At 35.0% G+C, this 17,697-nt stretch overlaps 1 long non-coding RNA gene across 5 annotated transcripts; it reads left to right on the top strand.

Annotated features, from left to right (window-relative positions):
• The first annotated feature begins 582 nt into the window (after positions 1-582).
• Positions 583-5,470, top strand: LOC109088188. 5 transcript variants are annotated; one of them, XR_006159100.1, is made up of 6 exons: positions 583-769; positions 870-936; positions 1,045-1,152; positions 1,238-1,380; positions 4,370-4,444; positions 5,378-5,470. It is a non-coding gene; the product is annotated as an uncharacterized LOC109088188 (long non-coding RNA). The 5 variants fall into 5 exon arrangements; XR_006159099.1 differs by having other exon boundaries at positions 1,045-1,160; XR_006159098.1 differs by having other exon boundaries at positions 1,045-1,380.
• The last annotated feature ends 12,227 nt before the right edge of the window (positions 5,471-17,697 follow it).

Genomic DNA, 17,697 nt, shown 5'->3' with positions numbered 1-17,697 from the left:
GAGCACTCATGATTCTGAAATGTTAGATTATTTTGTTTACCATGAAAATAGACTAAAATTTTGTCCGAAATTAATACAAAATTTGTCTAAATTTATCCAAATTTGTTATAGAATTACCATTTTGAAGTCTAAAAAAGCCAGAAATGAAATCAGCAGCCTCTAAAACCTCTAAAAACCACACTCACATATTGTAGAAATTGGCCATTCAGTGCAAAATATGTGGTCAAAATGGACGATTAAGCTTAAGCTAATAATGCTGATAATGCTAATTATGCAAATTGCTCAACATATGCAAATTAGCATCCGCCCGTTTCTCTAAAATAAAAACCCATACTACACAACACTTCAATAAAAATAATGTATACCCAACATCTCGCTACCATAATATAATCTCCACAACAAAGCTACTAATTGTGTAGTTTGTTTGAATGTCTGCCGCTCGCGCTTGATGATGCTCACGCTAGTCATATTGTGAACTTGAATATAAACGCTGTATAAAGTTTAACGTTAATTAGACCGAGGCTGCCGAAACCATGTTCAGTGTATGTGGGATTAATGATTTCCCCTTTTCTCCCCTCTCCCTCAAGTGGTAGGCCTGTAAATCCTGTCATCTGCTCATTATTGGTGTTAATGGTGTTTTTCACATGCATACTTTTTATGCTAGTTTCATTCTCAAATAGATCTGATACTTTAGTTTCAACAAATCTTTAATAAACAAATAGTTCACTTTTTTTAGGTCCTGACTGCCACCAGTTGAGTCAATGATTCTGTGAGTTGCTTACAAGACAACTATTACAAATAGAGACGGGTATCAGTTTAAATGTTTTATTCATTGCTGTAAAACTAACATACTTTTTTTTAATCATCAGGTGGAGAGACAGTCTGGGCAGCAGCAACAAGACAACTATTACAAATAGAGACGGGTTTCAAAAACTGGTACTAATTTGGTTCCTGACTTGTTCAATACTGAAAAGAATGATATAAGCTACAGGATCAATAGTGCTGCTATCAGTATTCTTGTAACGTTGATTCATTAACCTTTAGACACAACCACATATCATCTAAATCATCTCCAAGTGGATGTCATCAAGGATCCAGGATCAAGAGATCATTCTTCATGAAGACTGTTCCATAGGAAGCAGTGAATCCTGGGTGAAAAAGTAAACCTGGTTGTTTCAGCATCACTCAGGCAAGACTAAATACATTTAAATTGATTTCAGTTTGTTATATGTTTCAGGTCATCCTGACCATTCTGCTGTCCTGGACGTGAGGATATGGTGAAACTGCATTTTTCATGGTTAAAAGATTTGTGCAGCAGTATCCAGATATACAAACAGCCTTCCTGGACCCACACGACTAAAGGCTCCGGAGGAGAGACAGGTAATGTCTGACAATTCCGATCTGATCTGATACCAGTGCAGTTTTTTTTTAAATCGGTGTAGAATTTCTATATTTCTGTGTGTTGACCTGGGCCCATATTCACAAAACATCTTAAGGATAAAAGTTAATAAGTGTAGGACTAAATCTGGTAAAAATGTTACACATTGCTCTTTATATTGTTGTAAAATAAATTTATGAAAAACAAGTAGCATAAATATATTAATATATATAAATTATATACTATAAAATTAAAGGACATTCTTTTTAACATATAGCACAGTAATGAAGGCAGTAACATGTGATAGACAGGACAGAACAAGAAAGACTAATAATCTTTAATTTGCGCTGAAGTATTATAATATGAAAGGGTATGGCTCCTATACAGCGCATAGTGCTTATGCGCAACCAGTGCACAGAATGACGTGCTTGAAGCAACACAGAGTCACAGCGTTCAGCACTACACATAGAAATGTTCAAAACACCAAAGGAAGAGATACTGATGTGTAGTGTATTATATCTGTGCAATATTTTGAGCCTTTTCTTTTTACAGATTTAAATCTCAGTTATTGTGGGCTCTTGAAGAGTTTTATTGTTTTGACTGTAGTAACTAGAGCTGGGACGATACACTATACTATCACGATACTTATATATAACACTGAGTTCCAATTATTATGCAAGTGATATCAATAGGGTTTTGTTACAATAAATAGTCAGATTTTTGTTTTTGTGTGGTTTTTCACATCTTTTTAGATAACTGGTATAAATCTCAGACAGGTTTGGTCAATAGTTTGCCAGGCCGCCTTAGGTAAATGGAAACCCTATTTAAAGAGGTTGTTCCAAATTAATAAGCAAGTCACGTTCTCATGAAATATGGTGAGGAAGATGAAAAGTATGAAAAAACAAACAATATTTTGTGAAAAGCAAATAGAGATTATTGAACTGTCAAAAGATTTGTGAGTGACTTTTGTGAGGTTTGGGTTAGCAGTGACTGAAACGCAGCTTTACACACAACTGTCAGTCTACATTGAGAGGATCTTGAGACTCCAGTAGTTTCAGACACCAGTCTGATGCTCAGCAGTGGCTTTTTTACACCTACCATTACAACACAGTTCATCTTTATCTGACCAAGATCTTCTGTGCTCTAAGTCCCTTACAAATCTTTTGACAGTTCAATAATTTCTATTAGCTTTTCACAAAATTTTTGTTTTGATGAATTTTGCAAGACATTGCATTGTTTCATACATTTCATCTTCAGAAACATCTTTCTTCCTCACCATATTTCATGAGAACTGTGACTTGATTAATAATGTGGAACAACCTCTTTAAATAGGGTTCCCTTTTACCTAAGAAGACCTGGCAAACTATTGACCAAACCTGTCTGAGGATTGATACCAGTTATCTAAAAAAACTGACACAAGTTTAAGTTTAGTTCATGGAGCTCTTTCCTAAGGAGCTGATTATCTGAATCATGTGTGTTTTAATGAGAGACATACAAAGTGTGCAGTGCTGCGGGTCCCCAGGACCACAATTGTAACCACTGCCTTTATGAGAACCTCCCGTTTTTAAATGTTTTAAAAAATATTGGAGTTGGCCTAAATTTGACCAATGTGTGAAGGATCTCCCCTATTCCTAAATCATATATGTTGTAAAGGACTGTGATAACAAACAAACAATGGACAGTGAATGCTACTGGTGGGTTTTTTAATTGACAGTCGAAACTATGAATCAGTACAGCTTTAGCGTCATCTGAAAGTAGTCCCGCGAAGGAAAAAGAAGTGTGTTGCATCAGAAAGTTCAGTGCGGAGCTAATGAGTGTTCTCCACAAGTTTATTTCAAGTTTGTGCGTGCAGCTTGAAGTAAGTTCAAATGTTCTTATCTTTGTTATTAATACATCTGTGTATTGTTGCAGTTTAAGATAATCACAGACTTCAGATATTAATGGCAATACTGTATGCGTGTACAAAGATTCAGCAATTGCTATTCCTTTGCGTGAATTAATGTGATTATGATAGTTTACGACAGCTGTTTATATGCTTATCAGACCCCTTATGTGGATTATATGCTTATTTGCACGTGTACCTAGAAATGCCTCAAGATTAACCTTCTAAAATTGCATCGTCATTTGTTTACATAAGACCGCCGGAATGGCGCTAATAATGTTACGGCCGCAGGTTCGAGTCCCGCTCAGAGCAGGCTGTACATAATGTTGATTATTGTAATTATACATTGAATACAGTTAATCCTAGAAGTATTTTAATGACTTTTGTAACTATATAATATTGTTGTAAATGTTTATTGTTGTTATAATTATTATTGTGTACCCTTTATTTACCATTATTGTATGTATACTTTCAGAACCACACATACCCACATATCTAGAGTGGAGAATAAAAAATTGAAGAAGAAACATCAGAGTTGTTGCATTCTAACCGGATGTGCCATAGTGATTGCAAACCTTTACTAACCAGCCCCAAATAAATACTTCTCAACAATACACAACCACATCACTTTGCTGTATTTTCCCACAGGATTATTTTTTTGAGACTATGGAGGCTTGTGTTGTTTGGGGGATCTGGGGGCATGGTCATCTCGTGTAAGAAATTGCGTACATTTTAAAGTTAAATTCGTCTGTCTGGTGCACTTTGAGAGTTCAATATTAAGAGCTCCAAGTTTGGAAATTTAACAAAGAAAAAGGTCATTGCAATGACTCAACTCTCTTTTTTTAGTTACTGTAGACCCTTGAGAGTTTTGGTTAATAGGTTTTAAGCTAAATCTCCTAGCTAGGACACCTAGTAGTAAGATAAAATTCTCTGTGAAAATGGCCCCAGAATCTGCCTTTCCTTTAGAAGTTGGAGAACCACTTAAGATTTCAAAAGGAAGATTCACAGTTTGTGGCCACCATCAAAAAACTCTCAGGTGATGTATCCAAATTGTCTATAAAATTATTTGTTTAATTAGTTTTATTTGTTTATGTTTGTGTAAATTCAAGGGAAAGATGAAAAATAAGGAAGTCTGGGAACAACTGAAGAAGACAGCAGTGAGGAAAGGAAGTAATCATCAGAATGTAAGTGTTTTTTTGTTTTTTTGTTTTTTGTTTTTTCTTAGAATGTGTGCATTGTTTATCACAAGTGGTTTTCATTTAAATGTAGCAATGTACACAGCTGGTCAAAATCATTAAACAAATCTTAAAAGTTTAATTTATTTCTGTGATCAAAGCTGAATTCTCAACATCAACACTACATTCAGAAATCATTCTAATATGCAGATATTTCTGATTATTATCAATGTTGAAAACAGTCGTGCTGCTTCAAATGTTTGTGGAAACCACAATATTTTTGTCTACACTACAGTTCAAAAGGTGATTTTTTTTTTTTTTTTTTCTTTGGGAAGACATTTAAGTGGTAGAAAAGACTTAAATTTTAATTATAATTTTACAAAAGTTTTTTTTTGTTTTGAACTTTGTATTCATATAATAATCATGAAGGAAAAATTCAAGATTTACACAGAAATATAAGTAGCACAACTGTTTCCATGCGCACAAATAATGTGATTATTTCCAAAAAATCAGAGTATGGACTTACCTGATGTCATTAATGTACGTCATGAGCACATGCATTTGGTCAGAGCGGCAATAATGCGATTAAGTGCATGTAAATGCACTGATTGATAATAATCAGCAATGTTTCTCGAGCAGCAAATCAGTATATGACATAAGATCATGTGACACTGAAGACTGGAGTAAAGGCTACTGAAAAATTCAGCTTTGCCTCGCAGGAATTAAATACATTTTAAAGTATATTCAAAAAGAGTATGAAAACTGTTATTTTAAATTTTACAAATATTTTACAATATTACTGTTTTGTACTGTGATTGTAATCAAATAAATATAGCCTTGGTGAGCAGAAGAGACTTCTCTCAAAAAACATAAAAAAAAAAAAAAGTTTGAATGGTTGTGTACATACATTAGCAACATTAACAAGATGATCCTCCCTTTCAGCTCAGAGAAGGATATTGACAGTGCAGGCTCAGGATGAAGAAGAGGGGAAGAACACGTTTAACAATTTTCTCATACCTTTGCCATGTGTTAAAAATAAAAACAATAAACCTGACTACAATAATATGCTAAATGTTATTAAAAGATTCCAGTTTGCAATAAATCTGGAGTCTCTGACTCTGCACTAGAGGAACTCTTTCCTGAAGAAGATCAGGTGCTGAGAAGGAGCCTTGTTCTACAGCAAAACACTGCATCAAGCCTCCTGTCCTTCCCTCAGAACAGCCTGTCTTCTGCTACTGGGGTAAGAAAGACATTCCTCTTCTCTATCGGCTGTCCAGCACTTAACTCTGCCCTCCTCAGCACTGTCTGAAAGAGTCTTCTCCACAGTCAGTTATCAGAGATCACACATTCTCCTGAGAAACTCAACACGCTCATTTTCTAAAAACTGTTTGTGTTTTGAAGTGGGCCAAATAATACAGGAGAAATGCTAGAAATCTCCATATTGTTGTTTTTACATATCTTTACTCTTTATGAATTAATGTCTTTTATCTTCTGAGAACCTCAAGAACTATGGTTCTTTGGTAATTGTAATATTGTTTAGGTTTATCTTCTGATAGTAAAGCAGTATTAAAAGCACATCACCAGACATTTGTAGCAGGTGCCTCATATACGACGCTCAGGAAACAATTTAACTTTTTTCTGCAAAAAAGTAATGAAGTATCTACTGAATTGTTTCATATCTTTTTATTATGTCTTTATTTTTTTGCACCAAATTATGGAGAGTTGTATTAATGAGACTACTCGTAGTTATTAATAATTTTCACTGATAACATAATTAACTATGTCCATCCTTAAGACAAACTTTTTCAATTGATTATATTGCGTAATCTATGAATTGATGTGTTCAGTTTTCTGTGCTCATGACTTGGTAACACTTTGCATGGTTAAAGAATGGGTTTAATGTTCAAAATGTTTTGGCTTAGTATTTGTAGAAAATAGCACTGAATAAATGTTGATTCATGAATGAAAGCAGTGTGTTTTTGTCTATTTTCTATTACAATTTAATGTTTTTGTATTAGTTTGCATTGCATGTATGTATGTAATGAATGAATTTACTATAAATCTCTATAATTAGATTACTATTAGATTGTTTAAGGTTTATTTTTTTGCACCAGAGAAGGTTTGAGTTTATTAGTTCTATGTATTTCAAGGTAATGGTAGGAGCACATCAGGACCCGGACTAAAGGTGAGGTGTAAATATTAAAAATAAAGGTGGTATTTTGGTCGTTAGGACAAACTTGGTACGTTTGCTACGACCAATATGATACTCGCTAGCTGTGTCCCAAACACAAGCTAACTGACTCCCAAACTCAAACTCATCACGTTACAGCGACGTTCGACTATAACGTCGCTACGACGAATATGGGAATCACAAAGTTACGTCGCTGGAACGTTATTTGGTACGTCGCTGCGACCAATATGGTCCTTTATAAAAACAAACTCACACAGCGAACCTTTGGTCGTTGGGACGTACTCACATAGACAGTAAAAGAAATGGACACAGCGACCCCATTGGAACTCAATTGAGACAAGTGAAGCCCGTTTTTAGCGATTTTTTTAGAACTTCCGTTTCTGACGCGCAGACTCAAACTAAACTTGATGACGTCAGCAACTGTCTGACAGATGTAAATCTTCTAGTAGCTGTGCGTGCAAACTGCCATCGTTAATCTTGCAGAGACGGCGAGCTTGAGCGGGGAGTTCTTTGGCGTGAGTGAGCAAGAGCAAGTATTCTGATTAATTATTTTGTATAGTATTTTAAAATGTAACGCCAATACGCCATATCTCTTGACGTCTCCCCGATTGCCTGCGAGCTTCTCCTCCTGTCTGTACGGTAATTTCTCTACTGTGCGACAGAGAGTCGAGTGGTTATGACGCAATCGTTAGCCTATTTTTACAAAAACTGTTTCTACGGGGCCATAATGTAACATAGAAGGTAATGGAGCCCCTTATACATTGTCGTGTATCTTTAGAAATAAATAATGGACAAATGGAGTCTTTAAACGCCTCAGATGTAAAGTTATTCGCGGTCAAAGTGACGCCAAAATGAATGGGAGGTCAATGGATGCTAACGCAAGTGAAGTTCTGCTACAAGATGGCGGCACGCGGCCGACTTCAACTTCCGGTCGACTTCCTTGCCCCCTGCGCTCACATCACGTTCCAGCGACGTACCAAATAACGTCGCCACGACGGATATGGGAATCACAAAGTTTACGTCGCTGGAACGTTATTTGGTACGTCGCTGCGACGAATATGGTCTGGTCCAGTTACGTCGTCACGACGTAACTGTGTTAAATATAACTAGACTAATATAATAATTTGGTTTTAGTCAGGTTTCAGTCAAGCAGAGTACATCAAAACTATTATATGTAATAATTTTATTTTATTTTTTCTGGAATGTTTTATCATATTGTGCTTACTGATGTTAATACATATTATAATACAATAATGCTGACAGGTTGTACATGGATGTTTTTCAAATGTTCTGTTACAATTCATTCATAAAACAAATTATAACATGTTTGCATGTCTGTTTCAGTCCAGAGCTGCCAGTAGCTCGTGGCCAGATAGGAGGTAGCTCGCCAAGTCATACTTGACATATCGGCCATGAGGTTATTTTAATTGTCCCGTTTCGTATTTTAATTACCATTAAACCCCTATTTGGTTATAGCGATATGAAAAACTCACAGTAAATATAGTTCAGCTCTAATCAAAGTTATTAAGAGAATGTACTGTATGATTTAATTATTTGTATGAATGCATAATAGGAAACGGACTGTCTTCAAAAAGGTTTTGATGGAATTTTCTTTCCATCTTTCCTCTGTGTAATACACAATAAAGCAGTGTTAAGAAGCCAGGGCAGCATTGTTTACAGAGGTTACCATGGAAACAGCTCTGTTCTGCAGTTCATAAGCGCCATCTGCTGTTAAACTGTGGATTTACATTGAGTTCATTCAGTCTGTCTGCCATATTTTTGTTCAGACCAATGCGAAAATCAGACCAGATTTTTGTTGTAAATCTTAACTGGTCAATAGAAAATAGGCTACTTTATTATCAGAAGTGTTGAGATTTTTTAGAATGCACATTAACTTATGTTGAACTGTTAATTTATCATTCTAACTCATCCTTTTTAATAAAAAACCTTTAAAAAAAGGTTTTAAAGGCTGAAATGTTATAATTTTATTTAAATATGTATTGCATGTCAGTAGATAACATGGCATGAATATTGTTTGTTAGTTTAAAATCCAGCCATCATTTTTCATGTTTTTATTTCACTGTTTAAGTAAACAAAAAGTGCATAGTGCTGCTAATTTTATTTGTTGGCTTTTGTCATAAAACTGGATTTAAGTATTTCAGCGTGTATCAGCACTTTTTTAATATTTCCAGCACATTGCTGTGTACAATGCTGTGTATAACAGTTTGGGATTGATACATTATTTAAGAGATTTAAGTATTGTATAACTTTGGTAGCTCTCAGCAGCTTATATTTTTTAAAAAGTAGCTTCCTGGTAAAAAAAAAAATAGGTTGGAGACCCCTGCTCTAAAGCCTTTGATCGTGTAAATCATGAAAATTATTTTTCAAGTAACACAACAGAGGAGTTCCTAAATCTCTAGTAAGAATTCTGGCTTACTGATTAGGATTGGGTATCCATTGGGTTTTTTACGATACTGGTGCCAAATCGATACTTTTAAAATGGTACTGGTGCCTAAACGGTGCCTGAACTGATACTTTAAAAAAAAAAGAGTCACAAAGAAAATGATGGATAACATTAAAGAACATTAAAAATATTTAAAATAAATATACATAGCATTCACATGCTCCTGATGCTCTCAATTCCCGAGTTGTTCTTCTCTTACTATATGGCATTTGTTAAATGTGAGCCAAAATCATCACAATTAAAAGAATCAAAGACTTAAACTACTTCAGTCTGTGTGCACTGAATTTATTTAATACATGAGTTTCACAATTTCAGTTGAATAACTGAAATAAATGAACTTTTCCATGACATTCTAATTTATTGAGATGCACCTGTATGTGTTAAGGGGTAGATTTTCACTGGAGGAAACAGCTGTGGTGTGATATGGGGTGAACGCAGCAAAGATCTTTACAGTAAATGGGAAACCGATTGTTCCCTCGTGACCTTTTGCAAACTGTATTTATGACAAAGCACTGCACAGATACAGATATTATAACAATCTATCAATAAACACACACCTTGTGTCCTCTGTTTCTGTTTGAGTCCGCTCGCACTGCACTCCCGCGGTCTGCGGATTGAAGTGCGTGCTGAAAGATGGGGAGGAGACGAAGTCTGCCGCAGCTTTCCTATGAAATTTAAGGGGCAGACTCTAAGGCGATCACGAATTTGTGAACAGTTTATGGAGCTAATTGCTATATCCCCACTAAAAAGGGCCTAACAGCGCCCATGCTTCTAACATCCATATCAGAGAACCAGGACAAAAATTTAAATCAATCGCTTGGGCATTTAAGTGACACTGAAATGAGGCACCGAAATCTGTGTTCTGAATCAGTTCTAGTACGGTTTCGGTACTCAACCCTACTGATTTATACAACATATATGTATATATAAATTAATATTTTACTATTGCCGCAGTGTGCATCTTGCTGATTCTATGCTGTATTGGAATTTTTTTATGAATAAGTGGAAGCTTATCAATAAGCAAATAATGTAAATAGAAAATTTCATAAATATACATTTATGTTTGTTTGAAAAGTACTTGTGTAAATGTGGGAAAATGTACAGACAGTTAGTTATTCAGACAGTCATTTTTACAATCAACAAATCAATCGTTCAATCAGTCAGTTAATAAAAAACACCTTCAGGGTGATACAAGTCCATATCATCTTGCCAAGGTGCTTTTTGTGATTGTAAAAGCTCAGTGTACATTATTCCATTAGCAAAGTTTTAAATGGTTTCCAGGATGAGAAGATAAAAACATGATTGTCGCTTGATTTATATCTTCCTTGACTTGTATCTTTACATAAAGCCCAGGCAACAGTTCACTTTTTTCCCCTGACAGAATACACTACAGCATATACTTCAGTCTTTGTCATCTTTGGTACAATTCATGCATAAGTTTAGGACTCTTTTGCAAACTTCTGATAGTTTTATGCCATAGATTACAGGATTGAAAAGCGGTGGCACTACAATTATCTCTAAAGCCAAAAACATACGGAAATTTACAGGCAAATCACTTGATCCATATCTGTTATAAATGTTATCAAAAAGTATCGCTGCAGTGAGATTTATCAATGAAATTGCATGAGGCACACATGTCTCAAAATTTCCTTCTGCATTCTAATGATGCTTTACATGCAATGATAATTTTTATATAGGACATCAAAATTACAATCACAAGCAAGGCCAAACATATAGTGAAATAAAAATAAATCCATAAATGTTTATTGATCACAGTTTGATTCACATGAAAGTTTTACTATTGACCAGTTGTCACAAAGCACATTTTTTCAATATGATTTCTGCATGGTACCAACCTCTGTTTGATAAGAAAACTGCAATGAACATAATAAGAAATGGTATAACCCAACATAAGCCAAGTAAAATGCTGCTGAAAACTTGTTCATTTTTGAGTGATAGTCTAAAGGTTGACATATGGCCACATGTCTGTCATAAGCCATCAACTGCTAATGTAGAATATTCAACATAAGTATAAAAAACAAAAACAAAAAACTCAAACAAACAAAATTAAAATACAAATGAAATAAAAATTAAAATCATGTAAGAACTTAGGATAAAATGCTGCTGTCCCATAAATATCATATCCTTTTACACACAGATTACACAGAAAAATGTAAAAAAAACAAAAAAAGTTGGTTCATGAAGGGCTTTTTCCAAAACAAAGTTGACTACACTGAGCCAATGGTTCAAAACAGTATCAATCACATAGAGGAACAAAAAAGCATGTGAAATAAATATACCGTATGATTTAGCATTGTGTGGTTCCATTAGAGTGGTAGGCTGTAAAATGTGTCATATTATCCATCATGTATTCAACAACAAGAAGTAACTGATGATTACTGACATCATCTTCAACTTGAGAAAATATGGGCATACCGTCTTTAAAAATACAATGAGCTTTAACACCAATCAAACCATTACCATTGCATTACCTTGAATTGTGATCTAAAACTCACATTTATGAAATGAAAGCACTATGGACAACTGACTCGCTTATAAATAACTTTTTTGCTTAGTTTAAAGTTCTACCGCATCTACGAAATAAACTCTAGGGGAAAATTCAAAGAGCACTGAAGCCTTGTTGTTTTTCTTTAAAGGAGAAGTTCAACCAAAAGAAAAATCCGGACAAACAGAGTAAACCGATTGAAAGAAGACTTTTTTTTTTATTAAACCATTAGATCAAAGCTTAGATGACCCGTAGTAAATCGTATATAAGTTATGATTATGTTCCAGTGGTTAACAAATAAATCTATACTTAGAATTAGAACAATCAGCTAAATAATAATATTTTTTTTTCTTAACTGTTTATGATTTAAGGGGACTTTCAGACGTATCCAGTCTGAGTTATATTAAATATTGTCTTTGGAGGCCTTTTGGTGCTTAAACAATGGCTGCACGCTGCAGACATACCGTTGCCTGACATGCACTGACAGACCATGAACGCTCTAATCCGTTCACAGGGTGTTTAAAAAAAAAAATGCGCAACGCATACGCACTGCAGACGGAGTATGTGTGAAACAGGCGTAAGACATAAAGTCTACTTATAATCAGTTTATTTATATATATATATATATATATATTCAGACATTATTAAAGACTACATTTAGTAAAATGTTGGAATGTAAATGTTGATTGAAGATGTCAGTTTATTATTGTAGTCAATCTGGACAGAGAAAAGCATTTTGGTAGGCTACTCATACTAGCTACAGCAAAGATCAGTCACACAAAAGTCATCAGAATAAATATTGGCTCAGTGTGACCAGGGCAATATTTTAAAAGCTAGAATTAAGTGTTTACATACCATGAACAGAGATGTTAAATGGTCGAGATGTCTATCCTATTTGAAAAAATCTGCATTGCAATCAGCAACTGGTAAATTGGGATTCCAGTAGCTTTACTGGCATGGTAAAAAGGCTTTACAAAACACTGACAGCGCTTCGAACCAATGGTGTTGAGCATTATCAAATTTAGAGGCTACAAATTATAGTTTTCAGTAATATGACTGGTTCAAAGACCTGGCAGGCAAAACATCCATAGAATCGCAGCACAAGATTGTCAATGGCAGATCGGCTCACTGAACTGGTTAATAAAGCAGATTCATCAGTTCCGACGTCATCAAGCAGTACAGTACGGTCTCTATTCATTTCTTTTCTAACAGCTCAGTGTATTTCAAATCTTTCACAAATTCAAATAATTCATTTGTTGTCAAACACATTGAAAACATTAAAAGAAATTAAGTTATTTGTGTGAATGCATATTATTGATTATTGCCAAGTTAATGGGTGTTTGTGGTCACAGTTTCATTACAGATCTTTTATGTCAGATACAACTGACTGACCAGTATTGACTAGCCTACAACTTGGATAAGATTCTAAAAAGTTTTGCACCTACAGCAAACATTACAGACACTGATGCACAAAAAATGCGGGATATGTTGCCTACATGTCTAAAGTATAAAGAAAGAATAAACCAGTCTTATAAACTCCTTGATTTCACGTAAGCAACTTTAATATAATATGCATGCACAATAAACTAATTGTAAAATGATTTACATCACTCGACAAAGGTTTTGCAGGTTTAATAAAATGTAAATTAATTAACAGTTAATAATAAGGATAATTTTCAGTACGTTCCCCATGCTTGCACAGTATTGTCAACTCGCTCATCAGAATCCTCAGTAATCTTCGGCAAACTTTGCCATGGCTCATTCGTTTTTTGTTGAGTCCTCAGTAACTCTCTGCAAATTTTGACAGTTGGTTAAACTGGCTCATTTGGTTTCTGAGTCGAACGTGCTACTTCGGCTGTGCATCCTGCATCATCAACCCGGAACTAAAGTTTGATTCAGTTCGGTTTGTAAACCGGCTTGGCCGTTTACTTACTGAAGAATTGACGTCTTTAAAAGAACGATTCGGTCAGAACCAAACATCACTAGTTGAAATGACAGTTTCTCAGCCTGTTTAGAAGCATAGTTTCGTCTGTTGTATGATGGGGCCTTTTATAAATCCTTATGTTAAGCAAAATAAGCAAGCTGACATTTAGTCCAATCTATATCTCAAATATACACCAAATTGAATTTGTCTTCTGGTTCTTAGATTTAAAGAGCAGTTTTTGAAGAGTGCGCTGCTGTGCATTCCAAAAAGCTATTTTGCCTAAAACTTTAAATAAGTAAAATTAGCATAAATTATATTAGCATGAATTATGGAGTGGAGTGAGTATAATATAGCAAACAGGGCCAAGTAAACTTAATTATTTATTATATGCTATTTACACATGTTTTTAAACTTCTTTTACGTACCTCTTTGAGGTTTAATACATAGACTAAAGGATTAAAAAGAGGCGGAAAAAAATAAGCATCAGTAGGGCAAAAACAACGTACACATTCTCTGGGACATCACGTTGAGCCATAATCTGTTGCACATGCATCAAAAAAATACAGTCAAAACTACAATTTATCAATGAAAATAAATGTGGAAAACATGTCTGCCAAATTTTCCTTCTGTTTTTTCGAGAGATGATTTTACATGCAAACAATAAGTTTTATATAAGACACAATAATCAGAACTGTAAGACAAATAGAAAATAATGGAAACATATATATGCCATGAGGTATTAATAACCACTGATTCACATGAGAGCTTTACTAGTTGACCAGTTGTAACAGTATATTTGTCAATATGATATTTACACACAGCCAACCCTATTTGACAACACAACTCCATGAACATAAAAATAAATGGTACAGTCCAACAGAATACGAGTAATATGGCACATTAGTTTTTAGTCAGTTTGAGTGGATAGTCCAAAGGTGGACATATGGCCACATGGTCTGTCAAATGCCATCACTGTTAATGGTTGTACACTCACACATAGCTGAACTGATAGATCACAAAAGCTTGGAGGCCGCACATAAAAGAAGGAATCACTATGAATCCAGAATTAAATCATGCAGGAATTTAGGATAAAATCCTGTTGCGCCATATATAGACATTTATACAAAATTGCACAGAAAAAAAAGTACATTGGTTCATGAAGGGCTCTATCCAAAACAATGGACTAACACTGAGCCAAATGTTCATTACCAGTATAAAAGCATAAAGAGCCAGAAAACATGTAAAATAATATATGCCGATAAGATTTGGAGCCTCTTTGGTTCCATCAGAGTGTAGACTGCAAATAGGTCTTGTTGTCCCATATTCTATTAATATTAATCCAAAAATTGTATCTCATCAAACAAAAATCATGTTGATTTGAGTCCTAAATGATTCCAAGTTGAGACCCAAACTATCATTGATCAACACTAACAGCATATTCCAACTTGAAAATAGGACTCCAAAAATGACACACAGTCTCTACAAAACATTTGGTAAAACCATTGACTGGTGGGTTTGCTATCTTGCATGTTGAACAATCAATGAAATGGGGCACTGAAGTTCATTGATTTGGCATATCTAAATACCTTTTATTGTGCCTCCGGAAAATTCTCTGAGGTTTCAAAATTAACCCCAGGGGTTCAATAAACATTGCTTTTGTGTCTTTGTGCTGTGCTTTTCAGAAAAGGTTCTTTTTTTTATCAAAAATATATTTAGAAAATAAATATAATAAAAATATAATGTTGATATGAGTTTTAAACAATGACTTTGTTGTTAAAATAATTCTAAATGATTTACAAAAAAAAGTATCTGTATAGAAAAATCACAATACTGCTCTTTACTTGCTTATACAAAATTTGTGTTTTTGCTCTTGAACACTAAAACTGAAGTGAAAATGAAATATAATTAAGACCCAGTCCCTGCTCGATTACCCCCATTTGCAGTGTTACATACATACTATATTGCATGCCACCTATAATCCCGTTTCCATGAAGTATATAATCTGTTTTAATAATATTACAACAAATTGTTATATTTTGTTTTAGACTACATCACAGAACACAAATGCCGAAACAGAACAAGTTCTTCATACACTTATATTTTTTAATGTATGTATTTTAAAACTCTTTTATGCATTCTTAAAAGGGTCCTATTTATGCTCTTTTACAAACGTCTTGATTTTGCGTTGGGGGGTTGTACTAGAACAGGGCTCTCATACTAGATTGTTCGAAAAACGACATTATTTTCCTTTTAATCACATATTTTACATTAGTTACAAACACCCTCGTGCTGTCCCCAGCCTGGCGATGAACGCATCGAAAAGTTCCTGTATCAATGAAGGCCCGCCTTCTGAAATACAAAAATTTGCTGTGATTTGTTTAGGCTGGGCCAAGTGTGTGTTGTGATTGGCAGCACTTGGCGCTTGGTCAGGAAATGTCTGCCCCTTACATAGCCGCCTGTGAGCTTCAGTGTAAATATTGTGTCAATATCAAATCGAATCTGGAGTGTGCTGTTAAACCTGGATAATTGTAACCCTCTAAGTTTGTCTGCCCTTTGGAAAGCTAGGGTGTCTCGACATAGTGATAACTCTCATTGCCTTTCTCTAGTGCAGCTCAACCAGGTCTCATCACCATCGTCGGTATTATGTACTATCACAAATCCCATCCAAATATGTGTTTGTAGTCCAACAGACGGTCGTTAGTTGTAGTTTTTGAAAAGTGAATTGTGTAAAAAAAAAAAAAAAAACCCGCTCCTTTTGAAGTGGACTTTGAGCTTTGTACCTTTGCAGGTATTGTTTATGCTCAAACCAGCAACATTACCGACTAACTAAAGCGGAAAAAAGTGAAAAAGCATAATAGCACCCCTTTAAGGTTTTTGAGACATAGATTTAAAGATTAAAGAGGCGGCTTGGGGCACTATAATAATCTCCAATGCCAAAAGATCACAGCTCCTCCAGGGATGTCACTTGAGCCCTATCTGCTGTACAGCATGCTCAAAAAGCATTGTGCAATAGTTAGCGAGTTAATCAAAGAAACCATATGAGGCACGCATGTCTGCCAAAAAGGCCTTCTGAACCTCTAATGATGCTTTGTACATGGCATAGTAGGTTTACCTAGGATACGTACAGTAATTTCAGCAAAGAGGCCCAAATAAAAAAAAATAGAAAGCTGAGATGAGAGTTTTATTGGTCACATGAGAGTTTTACCATTGACCAGTTGTCACCATTACACCATTTATCAATATTAAATTTTTCACAATGTCATCCTATGTTGACAAGAACATGCAATGAGCATGAAAAGTTGTTCAGCTTTGAGTGATAGTCTAATGTCAGATGTCTTTCATAAGCCATCACTGCTAATGTAAATATTCCACGCATTGCTGACATCACACACAACTAGGAGGAAATCATATAGGAATCGAGCATTGCAACACACAGGAATTTAGGAAATCGTCTCATTATGGTCCATTTATACACATATTGCACAGAAAATGATTCAGAAAAATGGGTCATGAAGGGCTTTATTCAAGGCAATGACCACACTGAGCTAAATGTTCACAAACAGTATAATAATGTAGAGGAACAAAAAGCATGTGAAATATACAGGTGCATCTCAATAAATTAGAAAGTCATGGAAAAGGTCATTTATTTCAGTAATTCAACTCAAATTGTAAAACTCGTGTATTAAATAAATTCAATGCACACAGACTGAAGTAGGTTAAGTCTTTGGTTCCTTTAATTTGTGATGATTTTGGCTCACATTAACAAAAACCCAACAAATCACTATCTCAACAAATTAGAATACTTCACAAGACCAATAAAAAAAAAAAATAATAATAAAAACATTTATAGTAAATTGTTGGCCTTCTGGAAAGTGTGTTTTCATGTACGGGTACATGGTACCTCAATGACTTGGTAGGGGCTCCTTTTGCTTTAATGGACTGCCTCAGTTCGGCGTGGCATGGAGGATGACCAGTTTGTGTGCAACTGCTGAGGTGGTATGGAAGCCCAGGTTTCTTGACAGTGGCCTTACAGCTCATCAGCATTTTTTGGTTCTCTGTTTCTATTTTCCCTTGACAATACGCACATAGTTCTCTATGGGCGTTCAGGTCTGGTGAGTTTGCTGACCCAGTCAGCACACTAACACCCATGGTTCATTAACCAACTTTTGGCTTTGCA

The sequence above is a fragment of the Cyprinus carpio genome, unplaced genomic scaffold, assembly GCF_018340385.1.
Source record: "Cyprinus carpio isolate SPL01 unplaced genomic scaffold, ASM1834038v1 S000001235, whole genome shotgun sequence".
Lineage (NCBI taxonomy): Eukaryota > Metazoa > Chordata > Actinopteri > Cypriniformes > Cyprinidae > Cyprinus > Cyprinus carpio.
The sequence above is the reverse complement of the archived record's forward strand: the minus strand, read 5'-3'. Positions and strand labels throughout refer to the sequence as shown.